This window comes from Arachis stenosperma, chromosome 2 (genome assembly GCF_014773155.1).
Source record: "Arachis stenosperma cultivar V10309 chromosome 2, arast.V10309.gnm1.PFL2, whole genome shotgun sequence".
Taxonomy (NCBI): Eukaryota; Viridiplantae; Streptophyta; class Magnoliopsida; order Fabales; family Fabaceae; genus Arachis; species Arachis stenosperma.
The window spans coordinates 47,253,350-47,262,837 of record NC_080378.1 but is presented as its reverse complement, the minus strand read 5'-3'; positions in this window follow the sequence as shown (position 1 = coordinate 47,262,837).

The following is a 9,488-nucleotide window of genomic DNA, read 5'->3' as shown; positions in this document are numbered from 1 at the left end:
TTAATGCAATTTTTTTGGTTTAAGTACATTTTCTTTTCGAAAACCTTATTTCTACATTTTTTTATTGTTTTAAAAATTGTAATTTCTCTTACATTTCGATACCCGTCTAATCGAAGACATTTTGATGCACTTTTAGAAAACTGGTACCTGCAAAGAGAAGTAGGTTTCGCTCCCAGACCACTAGATATCGAACCACCATCGATTTGCTAAAAATCGACAAAACAAATTGGCACACCTGGTGGGACAGTTTTAAAAATTGAAGTGTGTTAAATAAACATTTTTGTGTCGTTTGGTGTATGCGATTACGAAGTCGAAAAATCATTCACATGGCTGATGAAGTATCAAATGTGAATGATGACTCATCCACCAATGATAGCCTACCAGTAATTATGCAACAAGCAGACGTGACTTCATGTTCGGAAGGTGCAATTGGGAGTGAAAGTATAGCAGTTACAACTGTTCAAACTGGAAATGTTGGACCTAACACTCATCCACATGGTACTTTGCCACCATTCCAGCCTCCATTAACCACTGGTTGGCCTCCTTATGGTCTTCCTCCTGGTTATACCACGCTAGTAAGTGGTTTTGTTCCTCCCGTTCGATTTGGGAGTATAAATGGAGGAAATAATTCTCAAAACCCACAACAACATTCCGAGTATTTTCGTGATTACAATGTGGGTTCTACTTCGAATGCTGCTAATTCAATGGCAGTATGTCGACAACAAGTAGAGGAAAGTCATCATGACTTAGTCAATTTATTGACTTAACAAATGACCACAATTCTAAATCCTTTGATGGCTGATCACGAATCGAAATTCAAACGTCTTGCTAGACAAGTCCAACATATTGCTCGAATCGTAGATTATGAGGAAGGTGAAAGGCATAATGCCAGGGGAAATAATAAAGGATTTGAAAATATATTTCAAAATGAAAACAATATTTTTAATAGAGAAAATCCTCATATAGTTCCCCATGGTCAAAATGCTGATGAATTTCTAACCAGATTACGTGCTAATCATGGCGGTGAACATTATCAAGTCACCAGAATTATGGAAGAAGTACTTAATTGAGTCGGTCTGAATATTGGTTTTATGAATCGACCTCATTTTGTGTCTGCTTTCCCCCCAAGTTGTTCAAATGGCTGAAGTGCCAAGAGGGCTGAAAAATCCAAAGATAATCACAAAGTTTGCGGGGGAAGTTGGAGAATCAACCATTGAACATGTTGCTTGATATTTGGTTGAGATTGAAAATTTAGCCAATGATGAAAATTTAAAAATGAAGTTTTTTCCTTCTTCGTTAACGAAGAATTCATTTACTTGGTTTTTGAATCTTAGACCAAATTCGATAATAACATGGAATTAGTTGGAAACTGCTTTTCATGCTCAATTCTATCAAAGGGAAATGAATGTGGCAGTTACTGATCTAGTGGCTTTAAAACGTGAAGATGGTGAAACCAATGATGATTATATGATACGTTTCAACAACGCTAGAAGTAAATGCTATGTTTCATTACCTGAGAGCGAAGTGGTGAAAATAGCAACTATGGGATTAGGATTCTATATGTGCAGAAAGTAACTTAATGCACATATCCCTGATTTAGCCCATTTGGCTGAAAAGGTTCGTCAGACCGAACTCATGAAAAAAGAGAAGGAGAAACATAGGAGTGAGCAGCGATCAAAAAGTAAACCGTTCACTCAAAAAGAGAAAGTTGCTTATGTGACTATGGAGTCCTCAGAGGAGGAACTCGATTTCGAAATAGAGGTCGATTTAGCCGAACTTAAGAAAGGCCCTCCGTATGTTTGTTCTTTACTTAGAAAGCTTCCTAGTAATGAAAAGTCGAATTATTCAAAACTAAAAAGTGGAAAGAAGTACAGTTTTGATATTTCAAAATCTGATCAGATTTTTGATGTGTTTCTTAAAGATAAACAGTTAATTCTGTCTGAGGGTAGAACCTTACTTTCGGTGAAAGATTTAAAAGGGAAACCTTATTGCAAGTTTCAGCAAGCAACCAGTCATTCGACTAACAGTTGTGTTCATTTCAGGGACTTAATTCAGGAAGCAATAATGGAAGGACGGTTGAAATTCGATGATGGCAAGAAGGAAATGAAGGTTGATGTCGATCCCTTCGATGTTGATGCCAGCTTTGTTGAGCCATGTTTTGGAGTAAACATGGTTGGCATGTCCTATGACTTTGATGTGGCTCTTGATGATTTTGAGTCACAAGTTAGATCGGTGTATCCCCAAGAGGAGGATGATTTATTGGACTTTCTAGTTCAGCAAAAGATTAAAGATCGGGATGTATCTCTGTGTCCACGGTGTACTGCTATTTTTGATGCCGAAGCAGCGGCAATTTTCGAAAAGGAGAGAATGAAGAAAGAATTGGCTCATAGAGATGAGCAGGCACGCCAAAGACAACCGATTCGGCGTGTTGAGGGTCAAAATTCTAAGACTCCTCAACAAAATGTAGTTGCACCTTTGAGCCGTTCCCAGGCTATAGGTGTTCAATGGATTCAAAACTGTAAGGAGTTCTAGAAGTGGGATGCTCTTTATCGACGCAACCCACAATGGGGACATCGGGAACCTCGTCAAAATCAATATTCCTATTATCGTGGTCGAGCCAGAGGGTATCCGAGAGGCAGAGGAGGCAGGAGAAACTTCAGGGGCAAACGAATAGCCCAATCTTCAGGGGCTGACAAAGGCAAAGAAGTTGATGTCGATGAAGAATACTTTGAAGAAGGGGATGATGATATGATCGAAACGATTTCGATCATTCTGACTGAGTATCTGGGGGAATATGAAGGTGACCCAGAAGAAGATTATGATATGGAAGATGAGGAAGCTTTTTCCTTCATCCGAATTGAAGATGAGCCAGGGTATTTTCTTCGGCCTACTGAAAACAAATGTCTCATCTCCGCCCACTTCATATAACTACCACTTTGAGTGGGATCGAAGTAAACAAAGTCTTGATCGATGGTGGGGCGGCAATCAGTTTGTTTCCTCAGAGAATGCTAATGAAGGTTTGAAAGCGTCCTGATGATTTAGTCCCCACAAACATTCCTGCAACTAATTTTAGTGGGGCTTCAACTCCAACGAAAGGGCTAGTTACTTTGACTGTGAAGGTTGGTTCATCCGAACGAAACACTGTGTTCGTGGTGGTTCCATCAAAAGCAAGTTATAATGCTTTGTTGGGGTGATATTGGATCCACGGTGTAGGGGCTGTACCTTTTATTGTACATCAAAGCGTGCTTCTTTGGTCAAAGGATGGCAAGCCTGAAGTCATTAAGGCAGATTCAAACCTCTATATCGAACATCTGCACGTTGATTTCAGGATGTATAATCCTAAGTTGAAACCTCTGAATATTGACAGGACACTGAACTCTTATAATTGTTAAAGTTGTTACTTGTCCTCGGAAGGTTTATCCGTGAAGTTGCGCTACTCAGAGTTAAATTTCACTCCAACTGGCTGGGATTGTCTCTCTTGAAGATTGTCCTATGGACCAGGTTGAGGAAGTTTCCGATTACCTGGTAACTTTGTATAATTATTTAAATAATTGTCTTTCTGTAGGAAATTAAGATGATTCTTCTGATGAAGTAGAATCACATAGGATTAGAAATTCTTTTAATGGTAGTTGTATCGACTCGATATCTTTAGTCGAGTTTAATCATTGTTTACATGTTCTTTTTTTATGTAATGAAAGAAATGCTACAAGCCAAACTGCTCATTTAATAGCAGAAGCGTATTGTGTTGAAAATTGTAACACCATCGGTAAAGTAAATGATCCAGTTTGTTCTATTTCTAATGAAATTGTTGATTTAACATTCAACTGTATCTATGATTTAAAACCTTTGCTTTTCGAAAAATATTTTGTAAAAGATGAGGAGCATTTTAAGGGATTTGAATCTCAGGACCCCTTAGAAGAAATTAATTTGGGAACCCCTGATGATGTTCGACAAAATTACATTTGCAAGGGTCTTGTTGATCCTTTTTGAATTGAACTTTTCCATCTTTTGCATGAGTTTAAAGATTGCCTTGCTTGTGAATATCATGAGATGCCTGGTCTCGATCATTCACTTGTGGAACATCAATTAGCATTAAAATTAAATGCTAGACCTGTGAAGCAAACTCCACAACGTTTTGCTTCAGAAATCAATGAAAAAATTAAAGAAGAAATAGAATGCTTGATTAAAGCGAAATTTATTTGAACTGCACGCTATGTTGAGTGGGATTCAAATATTGTCCCTGTGATGAAGAAAAACGGGAAGTTAAGAGTATGCATTGATTTTCGATATTTGAATAATGCTACTCCAAAAGATGAATATACTTTATGCCAATTGCAGATATGTTGATTGATTCTGCAGCAGAAAACGAAATCTTAAGTTTTATGGACAGTTATTCAGGATATAACCAAATCTTCATTGCAGAAGATGATGTGTCCAAAACTATTTTTCATTGTCCTGGGGTATTAGGCACTTATGAATGGGTAGTTACGCCTTTTGGTTTAAAGAATGTAGGTGCAGCGTATCAGCGAGCAATGAATTCTATTTTTCATGAGTTTATTGGAAAATTTATGGAGGTGTATATCGATGACATTATGGTCAAATCGATTTTAGTGAGTCAACACATTGATCACTTAAGAAAAGCATTTGTCACCATGAGGAAGAAGGGATTAAAAATGAACCCTTTAAAATCTGCTTTTGAGGTATCAACTGGAAATTTCCTGGGTTTTGTTGTTCATAAAAAATGAATTACAATTGATAAAAATAAGGCAGATGCAATATTAGCATTGCCTGCACCTAAATCGAAAAAAGAGGTGTAATCCTTCTTAGCTAAGGTGAATTATCTCAGAAGGTTCATTTCAAATCTTTCTGATCGAACTCGAGTGTTCGCACCTTTAGTGAAATTAAAGAATGACTTGCACTTCGAATGGACAAGTGAGCATCAACTAGCATTCGATTCGATTAAGGCTTATTTATCTAAAGCTCCAATTATGGCGAATGTTCATCTACATGAGCCTTTGAAATTGTACGTTGCATCATCTATAAACACAATTGGCTGTATGTTAGCCCAGATGATGAAAATGGGCATGAACGGCAGTTTGCTACCTTAGTCGAATTTTAACTGATATTGAGAAAAGGTATTCCCCGATAGAGAAATTATGTTTGTCTTTATACTATGCCTGTATGAAATTAAAGTGTTATATGATGACTAAATCGGTAAAGGTTATAGTACAAACAGATCTCATCAAGTATATGTTAAGTTTCCTAATGTTATGAGGACGTTTAGGGAAATGGATGCTAGCTCTGACAGAGTTTGATTTACAGTATGTCCTGGCCAAAGCTGTGAAAGGTCAGGTCATTGCAGATTTTTTTATAGATAATTCGAACCATCTGAATGACCAGGGGGCAAATGTAATCGACGTTGAAGTCGGTTATTGGAAATTATATTTCGATGGATTGAAAAACAAAAATGGTGCAGGAGTTGGAGTTCTTATTATCTCACCAGAGGAAATTCTATCAGAATTCTTGTTTGAATTAAAATATCCCTGTTCGAATAATGTGGCAGAGTACGAAGCTTTGATTTTGGCTCTCGAAATATTAATTAGTAAAGGGGCTTTGAAAGTTCAAATATTAGGGGATTCTCAGTTAGTTTTAAAGCAATTATCGAAGAAGTTTAAATGCAATAATGAGAAGTTGCAAAAGTATTTAACAACTATTTGGGAGTTGTTAACTTCCTTTCAAAAAGTTTCTTTAGTTCACATCCCTAGAATTCATAATGAATTAGCTCAAATTGCTTTGAGATATAGAATTGGTCCAGAAACTCTTAAGAAATTGGCTAGTATCCATCAAATATTAGTGCCTACGAGTGAAAAAGAAGTTTTGTGCATAGATGAATGGGAAGATACTGATTGGAGAAAGCCTATTGCTCAGTATTTAAAGAATTCCAATATTCCAGTCAATAGAAAGATGAAATTGCAAGCAATAAATTTTGTCTTGGTGGCTGATGAGTTGTATAAGAAAGGGATCGATGGGAGTTTGTCGAGATGTTTAGGCCAAGATGATCAAAACATTGCTTTGGGCGAAGTTCATAATGGGATATGTGGTGCCCATCAGGCTGGAAAGAAGATAAAATGGGTGTTATATCGCAATCACGTGTATTGGCCATCTATGATAAAAGATTGTATCGATTATGCAAAGGCATGTCAAGAATACCAGAAACATGGTTCGATACAGCATATTCCAGCATCTGAGTTGCATTCGATAATAAAACCATGGCCATTTAGAGGTTGGGTTTTAGATTTGATTGGGTTGATCCACCCTCCTTCATCAAAACAACACAAGTTTATTTTGGTAGCAATTAATTACTTCACAAAGTGGGTTGAAGCAATTCCCCTTATAGAAGTTGCTCAAAGTGAAATAATAGACTTTATCGAGGAACATATTATCCATCAATTTGGAATTCCTCAAACTTTAAGTACTAGTCAAGGAACTATGTTTACGAGTCAGCGGATTAAAAATTTTGCAGCCTTGAGGAATATCAATATGGTTACCTCAACCCCTTATTATGCGCAGGCTAATGGGCAAGTAGAGCAGCGAATAAAATCCTGATAAGTTTGATAAAAAAACTATATCAGGAATAAACCTCGAACATGGCATGAGACTTTAAGCCAAGTATTATGGGCTTATCGAAATTCACCAAGAACGGGTACTTCACCCTATAAATTAGTTTATGGCCATGATGCGGTGCTACCATTAGAAATTAATTTGAATTCTTTGAGGATATCAAAGCAAAATAGTTTGCCAGTTGATGATTATTGGAATGAAATGTTTGATGAGTTGAATGAATTAGATTCGGAGCGAATATTGGCACTTAAAAATATGATTTAACAAAAAGAATGTATTGCTCGAAGTTATAATCGTCGAATAAGAGAGAAGTATTTTAATATAGGCGAGTTGGTTTTGAAAGTTATTTTGCCGATGGAAAAGAAATCAAAATTCCTTGGCAAATGGTCCCATACTTGGGAAGGCCCTTTTCAAGTAATAGGGTCATATTCTGGAAATGCATATCAGATCAAGGATATCGAGTCAGGAAAAATAATTAACTCGATTAATGGAAAGTACTTGAAGCAATATTATTGTTGGCTAAATTAAATTCAAACATGCATAAGTCCAGAAAAGATGAAAACCATTACAAAAAGTAAAGTTTGAAGTAATGAAATTCAAGGTGCCAGGAGTTTTGCTAAGTCCGAGCGTAGCTTTGCCCTTTTGTTGTCCAGAGCTGAAAGTGTTTCTGCCCGCTTGAACTTGTCAAATTGGACTTTCTCAAGTTGTTTCTCATATTCTTCTTGTTTAGTCTCGATTGAAACAATCTCTTGGATGAGATGTTGTTGTTCTTGTTGGGCAGTAGTAAGAGGTTTGGCTATATCAGCTCGTCTCTGGCGTATTTTGGCAAGTTTTTCATTGATTTAGGCTAATTCTGTTTCAAGTCTTGCTTCTTCCTTGTCATAAAAAGTATGAATAGAAATAGCATGAGAGATTCTTATATCGAATTCTTCACAGGAAGCTTTGATTAGTTGAAAGGTTGTAGTGCAACCTTCCACTTCAGTTTTAATCTTAGCTTCTTTGCTCTCGATCCCTTAGAGCTTGTTTTGGGAAGCTACGCTGTCATTGGCAAGTTGTTTGAATTGTTGGACTATGACAGAGTATGGAGTAGAAGCCAGTAGTTCAAAAGAATAATTTAGAAGATCAGATAGAAGCTGGTTGAGAATTACATCATTGATCCATGCAGTAGGTGGATGATCCAAGAGTTTAAGAAGTAAACGAAGTTGTTCTTGAGTATCAACACTCAACTCGAATGAATATCTAGATATAGAAGGTCTTGGAAGTGTTGGTACAGGTACGGGCACTTTGTCCTCTTGGATGACTTGATTTAAGACAGAGATCAGGTTGGCCAAAGTAGCACTTGTAGGTGTGGTAGAAGCACCCAAATCTCCAAACTTTTGCCCAGTGGGTGTTTGAAATTCAGCTTGTTGAGGGGGACTGGAGAACCCTTGAGGAGTTTCTAAGACCCTAGATCGAGGAGAATCCGAATTAGTCGAATCATGAGATGTGGAGTGTTCCTGATCATGATGTTGTTGTAGAAGTGGTTGATTAGACGCTAAAGGAGATGTGATTGAGTGAGCAGCAGTGGTAGGCTGATATTAAAAGGTACACAGTTATAAGTTAAGATCGATTCTAACTCAAATGAGATATATGTAAAAAATGATAATGTTAATAGAACAAGTCTTGGCTTTCAAATTAATCGAGCAACAGGATCCAAATCAGCCGTATCCTCTGATTGAGAGGAAGTAGCAAGTATGTTCCGGATAGTTTGCTCACTTCCATCAGAGATTTCACTTGACGGTGGTAACCGTAACTGATAAACATTCAAAACCGAGAGTTATTAGATAAATATGATTTTAAGAATACTTCGATTTAAAGTGCATGTATATGTATAGAAATAATTACCCTTCTGGAAGTCCTGGTGGGAGTCCTTCGACTCTTGAGTTGTGGTTGTCGTGAGAAAGTTGTAGTGTCAGCTTTTCTTTTGTGGGTTCTTTTAGGGGAACTTTCAGCAGCAGGGGTTGTTCGAATAGCAGACTGCTAAATTTCCTCTAAAGTACGAGTGTACTTAGAGTAGTAAGCGGTCCACCATTCGAAGCAGGATTTGGTGATATATGAGCTGCGGTCATAAACAAGGAAATTGAAACATTTTCTGTGTTGCTGGTTTTTTAAGAGGCAAGCGTCAAGTTCTTCTTGGGAAGTCAGAGTGAGGTGGTAGAATGAGTCACTGTTTTGAGGCAATGGAGTTGGGATGGCTTGAGAAAAGCTCAGTTGCCTGACTGTAAAGTGAGGGGCATATAGGGTCACTTTGAATCTTTGCTTTCTGTGCTGGGGGAGCCCTGTAGAAATTATTTGGACAGCTAGCAAGTTTGCCCAATTCCGATTTGCAAGTTCATTTTTCTCAGTGTCATTTGGGAAGAGTAAACGATCAAGGCATGCATGACCACAATTTCGACGCATAAAAGGAGCGAAATTGAGGTTGTCATTGTAGAAATCTTTACAAGAATGGAAGAGAGAAAAAACAGCTCAGAATCGGTCTTCATGTGATTGTGTATTTGGGAAATTGGGCTTGTAATCAGCTAATCAGAAGCCTTCAATGTGCTGTTTATCAGTAGCACCACCTCCAGGCTTTGTCATAAATTTTTTGAAAATGGCATTAAGCCATAACTGGAGGAGCCAGAGAGGGCCACCTCTACCAGTCATACCATTATCTCGGAGACAATGTACAAATTGACCAAACTCTTTGAAAAGATGCCCTAGAAGAAGTTTGGCCAAATTAAGAGTATTTCCTTCGTGAAGCAGAGCAGCCAGAGGAAGGAAAAACTTTGACATCTGAATGCTTTGAGAATAGAAAATGATTACATTCAGCCAATAAAACAGGAAGGCTA